This window comes from Daphnia magna, linkage group LG4 (genome assembly GCF_020631705.1).
Source record: "Daphnia magna isolate NIES linkage group LG4, ASM2063170v1.1, whole genome shotgun sequence".
In the NCBI taxonomy this organism is placed as follows: Eukaryota; Metazoa; Arthropoda; class Branchiopoda; order Diplostraca; family Daphniidae; genus Daphnia; species Daphnia magna.
In genome coordinates this window covers 6,786,903-6,800,448 of record NC_059185.1, presented here as the reverse complement: position 1 = coordinate 6,800,448, position 13,546 = coordinate 6,786,903, and the positions used below count along the sequence as shown (strand labels likewise).

The 13,546-nt window shown below is 39.1% G+C and overlaps 29 non-coding genes across 29 annotated transcripts; 23 read left to right on the top strand and 6 right to left on the bottom strand.

Annotated features, from left to right (window-relative positions):
- The first annotated feature begins 355 nt into the window (after window positions 1-355).
- Window positions 356-461, top strand: Trnay-gua. The gene is made up of 2 exons: window positions 356-392; window positions 426-461. It is a non-coding gene; the product is annotated as a tRNA-Tyr (tRNA).
- A 137-nt stretch (window positions 462-598) lies between these two features.
- Window positions 599-670, top strand: Trnap-ugg. The gene has a single exon. It is a non-coding gene; the product is annotated as a tRNA-Pro (tRNA).
- A 517-nt stretch (window positions 671-1,187) lies between these two features.
- Window positions 1,188-1,260, top strand: Trnar-ucg. The gene has a single exon. It is a non-coding gene; the product is annotated as a tRNA-Arg (tRNA).
- A 550-nt stretch (window positions 1,261-1,810) lies between these two features.
- On the bottom strand, window positions 1,811-1,882 carry Trnaq-uug. Its single transcript has one exon. It is a non-coding gene; the product is annotated as a tRNA-Gln (tRNA).
- Window positions 1,883-2,651: 769 nt separating this feature from the next.
- On the top strand, window positions 2,652-2,757 carry Trnay-gua. Its single transcript has 2 exons — window positions 2,652-2,688; window positions 2,722-2,757. It is a non-coding gene; the product is annotated as a tRNA-Tyr (tRNA).
- A 137-nt stretch (window positions 2,758-2,894) lies between these two features.
- Trnap-ugg lies at window positions 2,895-2,966 on the top strand. The gene has a single exon. It is a non-coding gene; the product is annotated as a tRNA-Pro (tRNA).
- A 334-nt stretch (window positions 2,967-3,300) lies between these two features.
- Trnal-aag lies at window positions 3,301-3,382 on the top strand. The gene has a single exon. It is a non-coding gene; the product is annotated as a tRNA-Leu (tRNA).
- A 101-nt stretch (window positions 3,383-3,483) lies between these two features.
- Window positions 3,484-3,556, top strand: Trnar-ucg. The gene has a single exon. It is a non-coding gene; the product is annotated as a tRNA-Arg (tRNA).
- Window positions 3,557-4,105: 549 nt separating this feature from the next.
- On the bottom strand, window positions 4,106-4,177 carry Trnaq-uug. Its single transcript has one exon. It is a non-coding gene; the product is annotated as a tRNA-Gln (tRNA).
- Window positions 4,178-4,945: 768 nt separating this feature from the next.
- Window positions 4,946-5,052, top strand: Trnay-gua. The gene is made up of 2 exons: window positions 4,946-4,982; window positions 5,017-5,052. It is a non-coding gene; the product is annotated as a tRNA-Tyr (tRNA).
- A 137-nt stretch (window positions 5,053-5,189) lies between these two features.
- Trnap-ugg lies at window positions 5,190-5,261 on the top strand. The gene has a single exon. It is a non-coding gene; the product is annotated as a tRNA-Pro (tRNA).
- A 334-nt stretch (window positions 5,262-5,595) lies between these two features.
- Trnal-aag lies at window positions 5,596-5,677 on the top strand. Its single transcript has one exon. It is a non-coding gene; the product is annotated as a tRNA-Leu (tRNA).
- Window positions 5,678-5,778: 101 nt separating this feature from the next.
- Trnar-ucg lies at window positions 5,779-5,851 on the top strand. Its single transcript has one exon. It is a non-coding gene; the product is annotated as a tRNA-Arg (tRNA).
- A 550-nt stretch (window positions 5,852-6,401) lies between these two features.
- Window positions 6,402-6,473, bottom strand: Trnaq-uug. Its single transcript has one exon. It is a non-coding gene; the product is annotated as a tRNA-Gln (tRNA).
- A 770-nt stretch (window positions 6,474-7,243) lies between these two features.
- On the top strand, window positions 7,244-7,349 carry Trnay-gua. The gene is made up of 2 exons: window positions 7,244-7,280; window positions 7,314-7,349. It is a non-coding gene; the product is annotated as a tRNA-Tyr (tRNA).
- A 137-nt stretch (window positions 7,350-7,486) lies between these two features.
- On the top strand, window positions 7,487-7,558 carry Trnap-ugg. The gene has a single exon. It is a non-coding gene; the product is annotated as a tRNA-Pro (tRNA).
- Window positions 7,559-7,892: 334 nt separating this feature from the next.
- Trnal-aag lies at window positions 7,893-7,974 on the top strand. The gene has a single exon. It is a non-coding gene; the product is annotated as a tRNA-Leu (tRNA).
- A 101-nt stretch (window positions 7,975-8,075) lies between these two features.
- Trnar-ucg lies at window positions 8,076-8,148 on the top strand. The gene has a single exon. It is a non-coding gene; the product is annotated as a tRNA-Arg (tRNA).
- A 549-nt stretch (window positions 8,149-8,697) lies between these two features.
- On the bottom strand, window positions 8,698-8,769 carry Trnaq-uug. Its single transcript has one exon. It is a non-coding gene; the product is annotated as a tRNA-Gln (tRNA).
- Window positions 8,770-9,538: 769 nt separating this feature from the next.
- On the top strand, window positions 9,539-9,644 carry Trnay-gua. The gene is made up of 2 exons: window positions 9,539-9,575; window positions 9,609-9,644. It is a non-coding gene; the product is annotated as a tRNA-Tyr (tRNA).
- Window positions 9,645-9,781: 137 nt separating this feature from the next.
- Trnap-ugg lies at window positions 9,782-9,853 on the top strand. The gene has a single exon. It is a non-coding gene; the product is annotated as a tRNA-Pro (tRNA).
- A 334-nt stretch (window positions 9,854-10,187) lies between these two features.
- On the top strand, window positions 10,188-10,269 carry Trnal-aag. Its single transcript has one exon. It is a non-coding gene; the product is annotated as a tRNA-Leu (tRNA).
- Window positions 10,270-10,372: 103 nt separating this feature from the next.
- Window positions 10,373-10,445, top strand: Trnar-ucg. Its single transcript has one exon. It is a non-coding gene; the product is annotated as a tRNA-Arg (tRNA).
- Window positions 10,446-10,994: 549 nt separating this feature from the next.
- Trnaq-uug lies at window positions 10,995-11,066 on the bottom strand. Its single transcript has one exon. It is a non-coding gene; the product is annotated as a tRNA-Gln (tRNA).
- A 768-nt stretch (window positions 11,067-11,834) lies between these two features.
- Window positions 11,835-11,940, top strand: Trnay-gua. Its single transcript has 2 exons — window positions 11,835-11,871; window positions 11,905-11,940. It is a non-coding gene; the product is annotated as a tRNA-Tyr (tRNA).
- A 137-nt stretch (window positions 11,941-12,077) lies between these two features.
- On the top strand, window positions 12,078-12,149 carry Trnas-uga. The gene has a single exon. It is a non-coding gene; the product is annotated as a tRNA-Ser (tRNA).
- A 334-nt stretch (window positions 12,150-12,483) lies between these two features.
- Trnal-aag lies at window positions 12,484-12,565 on the top strand. Its single transcript has one exon. It is a non-coding gene; the product is annotated as a tRNA-Leu (tRNA).
- Window positions 12,566-12,666: 101 nt separating this feature from the next.
- Window positions 12,667-12,739, top strand: Trnar-ucg. The gene has a single exon. It is a non-coding gene; the product is annotated as a tRNA-Arg (tRNA).
- A 550-nt stretch (window positions 12,740-13,289) lies between these two features.
- On the bottom strand, window positions 13,290-13,361 carry Trnaq-uug. Its single transcript has one exon. It is a non-coding gene; the product is annotated as a tRNA-Gln (tRNA).
- Between the last annotated feature and the right edge of the window lie 185 nt (window positions 13,362-13,546).

Here is a 13,546-nt window from a genome sequence, read left to right as displayed (position 1 = left end):
AATCCAAGAATAATCAACTACCAGGACTAACAGTTTTTAACTCCAACCCACACTCACGGCCTCGCTGTTTTACCTCTAAGTTTTAGACGTAACCAAATGCCATCCAGATGCAGTTCCTCAAGGCGTAATCGGTAAGCAAGAGGGCGTAAGGCTTTACAAAAAGGTTCTTGTGAACATAGCTGATAACATAGAAAAGCATTTTATGAGATATTCATACTTAGCATAAAAAAAACAGCCAAATACGGGTAAGATGGATTGCGACCCAACATATCAAGTTCATTACCATACTACGCAATGCTGAACGGAGTTTATGTGTAGTAATATGAAGTTTACGTTGCTCGTGTTAGTATGCCATCCTTCGATAGCTCAGTTGGTAGAGCGGTGGACTGTAGAGATAAAAATATATTAGAAATAAATTGTTAGTTATCCATAGGTCGCTGGTTCAACTCCGGCTCGAAGGAAATAGATTGAAAATAGATGTTATTAACAATAAGTGAAATTGAATGTAAGGAATGATTACTTTCACTTAAACATAGCCAATATTACGTCAAAATCTACAATAGAAAATAATCTAAAAAATATGCGTGTCATTACATATGGCTCATTGGTCTAGTGGTATGATTCCTGCTTTGGGTGTAGGAGGCCCCGGGTTCAAATCCCGGATGAGCCCTAAATGTTTAAAGAATTGGTTCTTAAATGAGCTTGCTTTCGGAAATTTGTCGTATTACAATATCGATTACAGCTCGTGAACTCTCTTATCGCACGAGTTGAATTCTTCTCAACTTATTCTAAATTAACTTTCGAGTGTCTGTGTTCGTCATAATATGAAAATTTATTCATTTCAAATTTAGATAATCCTTCTGACATTAGATAAGACGAAGAATTTCAGGTCATACGATAATACCAAACAAAGTTGCTAAGCAATCTACGACATCGATTCTCATTTTCTAATGGTAAACTGGCTATTTCCGGCTGAGGAAACATCTGCTCCCCATAACATATAGGGTAGCGTGGCCGAGCGGTCTAAGGCGCTGGTTTAAGGCACCAGTCTATTCGGAGGCATGGGTTCGAATCCCATCGCTGCCATTCCTTAAATTTTGATTTTACATTTTTCTTGAAAGATTATCTTTTACCCAACACAGGGATGATCATTTTTATATCAACATTCAATGTCTCGAGTTTAACATGGTCGTGTGGCCTAATGGATAAGGCGTCGGACTTCGGATCCGAAGATTGCAGGTTCGAGTCCTGCTACGATCAGTTGTGTTTCAAAGTCTATTTTACCACACCGAAGATACAGCTCTAATGGCAAAACAGAAATACATTTCACAGCAACGAACTATTTCCGACCCATTCCCTGCCTTTACTCCTAGTTGTGTGCGATGCCTCAAGGACGTACCAAGGTATGGGGTAAAGAAGTACATCGGAGAGCGAGAATTACGCATACTTTACCATTCCATGTAAACTTTGCACCTCACGACGATGATTTCTAAACGCAACGACTAAGCACATCCTAATCCTGCTGAAACAAGAACAGGTAGGTCTTAAGTATTTTCTGTGATCTCGGTTGGCTATAGTAACTTTAGAGAAACAGCCAAAATATCACTTGTAAATCCACCAGATTAAAGAAATGATTGTGGGCCCATCCGGGAATTGAACCCGGGATCACTCACACCCGAAGCAAGTATCATACTACTAGACCAATGAGCCAATTACGTTTCATATAAAACATCAAAGGCTTTAAAAAATCTTAGTCGTTACTTATTGCCAACTATGAATAGTCTTTTAAGGGCAATAAGGTCAAAAGTTAAGGTTCCACTGAGAATCGAACTCAGATTATCAGAGTCAAAGTCTGATGTGATAACCATTACACCATGGAACCGCTGTTGCACACATATCCGCAAGGGGACTCTTCTTACGCCTTACGACCTTACGGAAGGTGCTTAAGGTGTAAGGCGTAAGCTCTGATCCATCCAATAGGCGAAAATTGAGTCATTAAGAAAGTAAGGTGTAAGGCGTGTATATCAAACTGCTTCGGTTTTTACGCCTTAACGACAGTGGATGGCGTCGGATGAACCAACCAGTAAACATGGGCGGACACAATGCGATAAATAGTTAGTTAGTAGCAACTGCTTGAAAGTTGTTGATTTGAATCATCAAATTTTGAATACAAACAGTAATGCATACTGGCACATTGATTTTCATTTCTTCAATGGAGCCCGAAAAGAATTTAGTTTTCCGTGAATTGTTAAAACAGTTTTTTTTTCAAGTTAATTCTGGTTTGCTTCAATAATAAAATCCAAGAATAATCAACTACCAGGACTAACAGTTTTTAACTCCAACCCACACTCACGGCCTCGCTGTTTTACCTCTAAGTTTTAGACGTAACCAAATGCCATCCAGATGCAGTTCCTCAAGGCGTAATCGGTAAGCAAGAGGGCGTAAGGCTTTACAAAAAGGTTCTTGTGAACATAGCTGATAACATAGAAAAGCATTTTATGAGATATTCATACTTAGCATAAAAAAAACAGCCAAATACGGGTAAGATGGATTGCGACCCAACATATCAAGTTCATTACCATACTACGCAATGCTGAACGGAGTTTATGTGTAGTAATATGAAGTTTACGTTGCTCGTGTTAGTATGCCATCCTTCGATAGCTCAGTTGGTAGAGCGGTGGACTGTAGAGATAAAAATATATTAGAAATAAATTGTTAGTTATCCATAGGTCGCTGGTTCAACTCCGGCTCGAAGGAAATAGATTGAAAATAGATGTTATTAACAATAAGTGAAATTGAATGTAAGGAATGATTACTTTCACTTAAACATAGCCAATATTACGTCAAAATCTACAATAGAAAATAATCTAAAAAATATGCGTGTCATTACATATGGCTCATTGGTCTAGTGGTATGATTCCTGCTTTGGGTGTAGGAGGCCCCGGGTTCAAATCCCGGATGAGCCCTAAATGTTTAAAGAATTGGTTCTTAAATGAGCTTGCTTTCGGAAATTTGTCGTATTACAATATCGATTACAGCTCGTGAACTCTCTTATCGCACGAGTTGAATTCTTCTCAACTTATTCTAAATTAACTTTCGAGTGTCTGTGTTCGTCATAATATGAAAATTTATTCATTTCAAATTTAGATAATCCTTCTGACATTAGATAAGACGAAGAATTTCAGGTCATACGATAATACCAAACAAAGTTGCTAAGCAATCTACGACATCGATTCTCATTTTCTAATGGTAAACTGGCTATTTCCGGCTGAGGAAACATCTGCTCCCCATAACATATAGGGTAGCGTGGCCGAGCGGTCTAAGGCGCTGGTTTAAGGCACCAGTCTCTTCGGAGGCATGGGTTCGAATCCCATCGCTGCCATTCCTTAAATTTTGATTTTACATTTTTCTTGAAAGATTATCTTTTACCCAACACAGGGATGATCATTTTTATATCAACATTCAATGTCTCGAGTTTAACATGGTCGTGTGGCCTAATGGATAAGGCGTCGGACTTCGGATCCGAAGATTGCAGGTTCGAGTCCTGCTACGATCAGTTGTGTTTCAAAGTCTATTTTACCACACCGAAGATACAGCTCTAATGGCAAAACAGAAATACATTTCACAGCAACGAACTATTTCCGACCCATTCCCTGCCTTTACTCCTAGTTGTGTGCGATGCCTCAAGGACGTACCAAGGTATGGGGTAAAGAAGTACATCGGAGAGCGAGAATTACGCATACTTTACCATTCCATGTAAACTTTGCACCTCACGACGATGATTTCTAAACGCAACGACTAAGCACATCCTAATCCTGCTGAAACAAGAACAGGTAGGTCTTAAGTATTTTCTGTGATCTCGGTTGGCTATAGTAACTTTAGAGAAACAGCCAAAATATCACTTGTAAATCCACCAGATTAAAGAAATGATTGTGGGCCCATCCGGGAATTGAACCCGGGATCACTCACACCCGAAGCAAGTATCATACTACTAGACCAATGAGCCAATTACGTTTCATATAAAACATCAAAGGCTTTAAAAATCTTAGTCGTTACTTATTGCCAACTATGAATAGTCTTTTAAGGGCAATAAGGTCAAAAGTTAAGGTTCCACTGAGAATCGAACTCAGATTATCAGAGTCAAAGTCTGATGTGATAACCATTACACCATGGAACCGCTGTTGCACACATATCCGCAAGGGGACTCTTCTTACGCCTTACGACCTTACGGAAGGTGCTTAAGGTGTAAGGCGTAAGCTCTGATCCATCCAATAGGCGAAAATTAGTCATTAAGAAAGTAAGGTGTAAGGCGTGTATATCAAACTGCTTCGGTTTTTACGCCTTAACGACAGTGGATGGCGTCGGATGAACCAACCAGTAAACATGGGCGGACACAATGCGATAAATAGTTAGTTAGTAGCAACTGCTTGAAAGTTGTTGATTTGAATCATCAAATTTTGAATACAAACAGTAATGCATACTGGCACATTGATTTTCATTTCTTCAATGGAGCCCGAAAAGAATTTAGTTTTCCGTGAATTGTTAAAACAGTTTTTTTTTCAAGTTAATTCTGGTTTGCTTCAATAATAAAATCCAAGAATAATCAACTACCAGGACTAACAGTTTTTAACTCCAACCCACACTCACGGCCTCGCTGTTTTACCTCTAAGTTTTAGACGTAACCAAATGCCATCCAGATGCAGTTCCTCAAGGCGTAATCGGTAAGCAAGAGGGCGTAAGGCTTTACAAAAAGGTTCTTGTGAACATAGCTGATAACATAGAAAAGCATTTTATGAGATATTCATACTTAGCATAAAAAAAACAGCCAAATACGGGTAAGATGGATTGCGACCCAACATATCAAGTTCATTACCATACTACGCAATGCTGAACGGAGTTTATGTGTAGTAATATGAAGTTTACGTTGCTCGTGTTAGTATGCCATCCTTCGATAGCTCAGTTGGTAGAGCGGTGGACTGTAGAGAATAAAAATATATTAGAAATAAATTGTTAGTTATCCATAGGTCGCTGGTTCAACTCCGGCTCGAAGGAAATAGATTGAAAATAGATGTTATTAACAATAAGTGAAATTGAATGTAAGGAATGATTACTTTCACTTAAACATAGCCAATATTACGTCAAAATCTACAATAGAAAATAATCTAAAAAATATGCGTGTCATTACATATGGCTCATTGGTCTAGTGGTATGATTCCTGCTTTGGGTGTAGGAGGCCCCGGGTTCAAATCCCGGATGAGCCCTAAATGTTTAAAGAATTGGTTCTTAAATGAGCTTGCTTTCGGAAATTTGTCGTATTACAATATCGATTACAGCTCGTGAACTCTCTTATCGCACGAGTTGAATTCTTCTCAACTTATTCTAAATTAACTTTCGAGTGTCTGTGTTCGTCATAATATGAAAATTTATTCATTTCAAATTTAGATAATCCTTCTGACATTAGATAAGACGAAGAATTTCAGGTCATACGATAATACCAAACAAAGTTGCTAAGCAATCTACGACATCGATTCTCATTTTCTAATGGTAAACTGGCTATTTCCGGCTGAGGAAACATCTGCTCCCCATAACATATAGGGTAGCGTGGCCGAGCGGTCTAAGGCGCTGGTTTAAGGCACCAGTCTCTTCGGAGGCATGGGTTCGAATCCCATCGCTGCCATTCCTTAAATTTTGATTTTACATTTTTCTTGAAAGATTATCTTTTACCCAACACAGGGATGATCATTTTTATATCAACATTCAATGTCTCGAGTTTAACATGGTCGTGTGGCCTAATGGATAAGGCGTCGGACTTCGGATCCGAAGATTGCAGGTTCGAGTCCTGCTACGATCAGTTGTGTTTCAAAGTCTATTTTACCACACCGAAGATACAGCTCTAATGGCAAAACAGAAATACATTTCACAGCAACGAACTATTTCCGACCCATTCCCTGCCTTTACTCCTAGTTGTGTGCGATGCCTCAAGGACGTACCAAGGTATGGGGTAAAGAAGTACATCGGAGAGCGAGAATTACGCATACTTTACCATTCCATGTAAACTTTGCACCTCACGACGATGATTTCTAAACGCAACGACTAAGCACATCCTAATCCTGCTGAAACAAGAACAGGTAGGTCTTAAGTATTTTCTGTGATCTCGGTTGGCTATAGTAACTTTAGAGAAACAGCCAAAATATCACTTGTAAATCCACCAGATTAAAGAAATGATTGTGGGCCCATCCGGGAATTGAACCCGGGATCACTCACACCCGAAGCAAGTATCATACTACTAGACCAATGAGCCAATTACGTTTCATATAAAACATCAAAGGCTTTAAAAAATCTTAGTCGTTACTTATTGCCAACTATGAATAGTCTTTTAAGGGCAATAAGGTCAAAAGTTAAGGTTCCACTGAGAATCGAACTCAGATTATCAGAGTCAAAGTCTGATGTGATAACCATTACACCATGGAACCGCTGTTGCACACATATCCGCAAGGGGGACTCTTCTTACGCCTTACGACCTTACGGAAGGTGCTTAAGGTGTAAGGCGTAAGCTCTGATCCATCCAATAGGCGAAAATTAGTCATTAAGAAAGTAAGGTGTAAGGCGTGTATATCAAACTGCTTCGGTTTTTACGCCTTAACGACAGTGGATGGCGTCGGATGAACCAACCAGTAAACATGGGCGGACACAATGCGATAAATAGTTAGTTAGTAGCAACTGCTTGAAAGTTGTTGATTTGAATCATCAAATTTTGAATACAAACAGTAATGCATACTGGCACATTGATTTTCATTTCTTCAATGGAGCCCGAAAAGAATTTAGTTTTCCGTGAATTGTTAAAACAGTTTTTTTTTCAAGTTAATTCTGGTTTGCTTCAATAATAAAATCCAAGAATAATCAACTACCAGGACTAACAGTTTTTAACTCCAACCCACACTCACGGCCTCGCTGTTTTACCTCTAAGTTTTAGACGTAACCAAATGCCATCCAGATGCAGTTCCTCAAGGCGTAATCGGTAAGCAAGAGGGCGTAAGGCTTTACAAAAAGGTTCTTGTGAACATAGCTGATAACATAGAAAAGCATTTTATGAGATATTCATACTTAGCATTAAAAAAAACAGCCAAATACGGGTAAGATGGATTGCGACCCAACATATCAAGTTCATTACCATACTACGCAATGCTGAACGGAGTTTATGTGTAGTAATATGAAGTTTACGTTGCTCGTGTTAGTATGCCATCCTTCGATAGCTCAGTTGGTAGAGCGGTGGACTGTAGAGATAAAAATATATTAGAAATAAATTGTTAGTTATCCATAGGTCGCTGGTTCAACTCCGGCTCGAAGGAAATAGATTGAAAATAGATGTTATTAACAATAAGTGAAATTGAATGTAAGGAATGATTACTTTCACTTAAACATAGCCAATATTACGTCAAAATCTACAATAGAAAATAATCTAAAAAATATGCGTGTCATTACATATGGCTCATTGGTCTAGTGGTATGATTCCTGCTTTGGGTGTAGGAGGCCCCGGGTTCAAATCCCGGATGAGCCCTAAATGTTTAAAGAATTGGTTCTTAAATGAGCTTGCTTTCGGAAATTTGTCGTATTACAATATCGATTACAGCTCGTGAACTCTCTTATCGCACGAGTTGAATTCTTCTCAACTTATTCTAAATTAACTTTCGAGTGTCTGTGTTCGTCATAATATGAAAATTTATTCATTTCAAATTTAGATAATCCTTCTGACATTAGATAAGACGAAGAATTTCAGGTCATACGATAATACCAAACAAAGTTGCTAAGCAATCTACGACATCGATTCTCATTTTCTAATGGTAAACTGGCTATTTCCGGCTGAGGAAACATCTGCTCCCCATAACATATAGGGTAGCGTGGCCGAGCGGTCTAAGGCGCTGGTTTAAGGCACCAGTCTCTTCGGAGGCATGGGTTCGAATCCCATCGCTGCCATTCCTTAAATTTTGATTTAACATTTTTCTTGAAAGATTATCTTTTACCCAACACAGGGATGATCATTTTTATATCAACATTCAATGTCTCGAGTTTAACATGGTCGTGTGGCCTAATGGATAAGGCGTCGGACTTCGGATCCGAAGATTGCAGGTTCGAGTCCTGCTACGATCAGTTGTGTTTCAAAGTCTATTTTACCACACCGAAGATACAGCTCTAATGGCAAAACAGAAATACATTTCACAGCAACGAACTATTTCCGACCCATTCCCTGCCTTTACTCCTAGTTGTGTGCGATGCCTCAAGGACGTACCAAGGTATGGGGTAAAGAAGTACATCGGAGAGCGAGAATTACGCATACTTTACCATTCCATGTAAACTTTGCACCTCACGACGATGATTTCTAAACGCAACGACTAAGCACATCCTAATCCTGCTGAAACAAGAACAGGTAGGTCTTAAGTATTTTCTGTGATCTCGGTTGGCTATAGTAACTTTAGAGAAACAGCCAAAATATCACTTGTAAATCCACCAGATTAAAGAAATGATTGTGGGCCCATCCGGGAATTGAACCCGGGATCACTCACACCCGAAGCAAGTATCATACTACTAGACCAATGAGCCAATTACGTTTCATATAAAACATCAAAGGCTTTAAAAATCTTAGTCGTTACTTATTGCCAACTATGAATAGTCTTTTAAGGGCAATAAGGTCAAAAGTTAAGGTTCCACTGAGAATCGAACTCAGATTATCAGAGTCAAAGTCTGATGTGATAACCATTACACCATGGAACCGCTGTTGCACACATATCCGCAAGGGGGACTCTTCTTACGCCTTACGACCTTACGGAAGGTGCTTAAGGTGTAAGGCGTAAGCTCTGATCCATCCAATAGGCGAAAATTAGTCATTAAGAAAGTAAGGTGTAAGGCGTGTATATCAAACTGCTTCGGTTTTTACGCCTTAACGACAGTGGATGGCGTCGGATGAACCAACCAGTAAACATGGGCGGACACAATGCGATAAATAGTTAGTTAGTAGCAACTGCTTGAAAGTTGTTGATTTGAATCATCAAATTTTGAATACAAACAGTAATGCATACTGGCACATTGATTTTCATTTCTTCAATGGAGCCCGAAAAGAATTTAGTTTTCCGTGAATTGTTAAAACAGTTTTTTTTTCAAGTTAATTCTGGTTTGCTTCAATAATAAAATCCAAGAATAATCAACTACCAGGACTAACAGTTTTTAACTCCAACCCACACTCACGGCCTCGCTGTTTTACCTCTAAGTTTTAGACGTAACCAAATGCCATCCAGATGCAGTTCCTCAAGGCGTAATCGGTAAGCAAGAGGGCGTAAGGCTTTACAAAAAGGTTCTTGTGAACATAGCTGATAACATAGAAAAGCATTTTATGAGATATTCATACTTAGCATAAAAAAAACAGCCAAATACGGGTAAGATGGATTGCGACCCAACATATCAAGTTCATTACCATACTACGCAATGCTGAACGGAGTTTATGTGTAGTAATATGAAGTTTACGTTGCTCGTGTTAGTATGCCATCCTTCGATAGCTCAGTTGGTAGAGCGGTGGACTGTAGAGATAAAAATATATTAGAAATAAATTGTTAGTTATCCATAGGTCGCTGGTTCAACTCCGGCTCGAAGGAAATAGATTGAAAATAGATGTTATTAACAATAAGTGAAATTGAATGTAAGGAATGATTACTTTCACTTAAACATAGCCAATATTACGTCAAAATCTACAATAGAAAATAATCTAAAAAATATGCGTGTCATTACATATGGCTCATTGGTCTAGTGGTATGATTCCTGCTTTGGGTGTAGGAGGCCCCGGGTTCAAATCCCGGATGAGCCCTAAATGTTTAAAGAATTGGTTCTTAAATGAGCTTGCTTTCGGAAATTTGTCGTATTACAATATCGATTACAGCTCGTGAACTCTCTTATCGCACGAGTTGAATTCTTCTCAACTTATTCTAAATTAACTTTCGAGTGTCTGTGTTCGTCATAATATGAAAATTTATTCATTTCAAATTTAGATAATCCTTCTGACATTAGATAAGACGAAGAATTTCAGGTCATACGATAATACCAAACAAAGTTGCTAAGCAATCTACGACATCGATTCTCATTTTCTAATGGTAAACTGGCTATTTCCGGATTAGGAAACATCTGCTCCCCATAACATATAGGGTAGCGTGGCCGAGCGGTCTAAGGCGCTGGTTTAAGGCACCAGTCTCTTCGGAGGCATGGGTTCGAATCCCATCGCTGCCATTCCTTAAATTTTGATTTTACATTTTTCTTGAAAGATTATCTTTTACCCAACACAGGGATGATCATTTTTATATCAACATTCAATGTCTCGATTTTAACAGATGGTCGTGTGGCCTAATGGATAAGGCGTCGGACTTCGGATCCGAAGATTGCAGGTTCGAGTCCTGCTACGATCAGTTGTGTTTCAAAGTCTATTTTACCACACCGAAGATACAGCTCTAATGGCAAAACAGAAATACATTTCACAGCAACGAACTATTTCCGACCCATTCCCTGCCTTTACTCCTAGTTGTGTGCGATGCCTCAAGGACGTACCAAGGTATGGGGTAAAGAAGTACATCGGAGAGCGAGAATTACGCATACTTTACCATTCCATGTAAACTTTGCACCTCACGACGATGATTTCTAAACGCAACGACTAAGCACATCCTAATCCTGCTGAAACAAGAACAGGTAGGTCTTAAGTATTTTCTGTGATCTCGGTTGGCTATAGTAACTTTAGAGAAACAGCCAAAATATCACTTGTAAATCCACCAGATTAAAGAAATGATTGTGGGCCCATCCGGGAATTGAACCCGGGATCACTCACACCCGAAGCAAGTATCATACTACTAGACCAATGAGCCAATTACGTTTCATATAAAACATCAAAGGCTTTAAAAATCTTAGTCGTTACTTATTGCCAACTATGAATAGTCTTTTAAGGGCAATAAGGTCAAAAGTTAAGGTTCCACTGAGAATCGAACTCAGATTATCAGAGTCAAAGTCTGATGTGATAACCATTACACCATGGAACCGCTGTTGCACACATATCCGCAAGGGGACTCTTCTTACGCCTTACGACCTTACGGAAGGTGCTTAAGGTGTAAGGCGTAAGCTCTGATCCATCCAATAGGCGAAAATTAGTCATTAAGAAAGTAAGGTGTAAGGCGTGTATATCAAACTGCTTCGGTTTTTACGCCTTAACGACAGTGGATGGCGTCGGATGAACCAACCAGTAAACATGGGCGGACACAATGCGATAAATAGTTAGTTAGTAGCAACTGCTTGAAAGTTGTTGATTTGAATCATCAAATTTTGAATACAAACAGTAATGCATACTGGCACATTGATTTTCATTTCTTCAATGGAGCCCGAAAAGAATTTAGTTTTCCGTGAATTGTTAAAACAGTTGTTTTTTTCAAGTTAATTCTGGTTTGCTTCAATAATAAAATCCAAGAATAATCAACTACCAGGACTAACAGTTTTTAACTCCAACCCACACTCACGGCCTCGCTGTTTTACCTCTAAGTTTTAGACGTAACCAAATGCCATCCAGATGCAGTTCCTCAAGGCGTAATCGGTAAGCAAGAGGGCGTAAGGCTTTACAAAAAGGTTCTTGTGAACATAGCTGATAACATAGAAAAGCATTTTATGAGATATTCATACTTAGCATAAAAAAACAGCCAAATACGGGTAAGATGGATTGCGACCCAACATATCAAGTTCATTACCATACTACGCAATGCTGAACGGAGTTTATGTGTAGTAATATGAAGTTTACGTTGCTCGTGTTAGTATGCCATCCTTCGATAGCTCAGTTGGTAGAGCGGTGGACTGTAGAGATAAAAATATATTAGAAATAAATTGTTAGTTATCCATAGGTCGCTGGTTCAACTCCGGCTCGAAGGAAATAGATTGAAAATAGATGTTATTAACAATAAGTGAAATTGAATGTAAGGAATGATTACTTTCACTTAAACATAGCCAATATTACGTCAAAATCTACAATAGAAAATAATCTAAAAAATATGCGTGTCATTACATATGGCTCATTGGTCTAGTGGTATGATTCCTGCTTTGAGTGTAGGAGGCCCCGGGTTCCAATCCCGGATGAGCCCTAAATGTTTAAAGAATTGGTTCTTAAATGAGCTTGCTTTCGGAAATTTGTCGTATTACAATATCGATTACAGCTCGTGAACTCTCTTATCGCACGAGTTGAATTCTTCTCAACTTATTCTAAATTAACTTTCGAGTGTCTGTGTTCGTCATAATATGAAAATTTATTCATTTCAAATTTAGATAATCCTTCTGACATTAGATAAGACGAAGAATTTCAGGTCATACGATAATACCAAACAAAGTTGCTAAGCAATCTACGACATCGATTCTCATTTTCTAATGGTAAACTGGCTATTTCCGGCTGAGGAAACATCTGCTCCCCATAACATATAGGGTAGCGTGGCCGAGCGGTCTAAGGCGCTGGTTTAAGGCACCAGTCTCTTCGGAGGCATGGGTTCGAATCCCATCGCTGCCATTCCTTAAATTTTGATTTTACATTTTTCTTGAAAGATTATCTTTTACCCAACACAGGGATGATCATTTTTATATCAACATTCAATGTCTCGAGTTTAACATGGTCGTGTGGCCTAATGGATAAGGCGTCGGACTTCGGATCCGAAGATTGCAGGTTCGAGTCCTGCTACGATCAGTTGTGTTTCAAAGTCTATTTTACCACACCGAAGATACAGCTCTAATGGCAAAACAGAAATACATTTCACAGCAACGAACTATTTCCGACCCATTCCCTGCCTTTACTCCTAGTTGTGTGCGATGCCTCAAGGACGTACCAAGGTATGGGGTAAAGAAGTACATCGGAGAGCGAGAATTACGCATACTTTACCATTCCATGTAAACTTTGCACCTCACGACGATGATTTCTAAACGCAACGACTAAGCACATCCTAATCCTGCTGAAACAAGAACAGGTAGGTCTTAAGTATTTTCTGTGATCTCGGTTGGCTATAGTAACTTTAGAGAAACAGCCAAAATATCACTTGTAAATCCACCAGATTAAAGAAATGATTGTGGGCCCATCCGGGAATTGAACCCGGGATCACTCACACCCGAAGCAAGTATCATACTACTAGACCAATAAGCCAATTACGTTTCATATAAAACATCAAAGGCTTTAAAAAATCTTAGTCGTTACTTATTGCCAACTATGAATAGTCTTTTAAGGGCAATAAGGTCAAAAGTTAAGGTTCCACTGAGAATCGAACTCAGATTATCAGAGTCAAAGTCTGATGTGATAACCATTACACCATGGAACCGCTGTTGCACACATATCCGCAAGGGGGACTGTTCTTACGCCTTACGACCTTACGGAAGGTGCTTAAGGTGTAAGGCGTAAGCTCTGATCCATCCAATAGGCGAAAATGAGTCATTAAGAAAGTAAGGTGTAAGGCGTGTATATCAAACTGCTTCGGTTTTTACGCCTTAACGACAGTGGATGGCG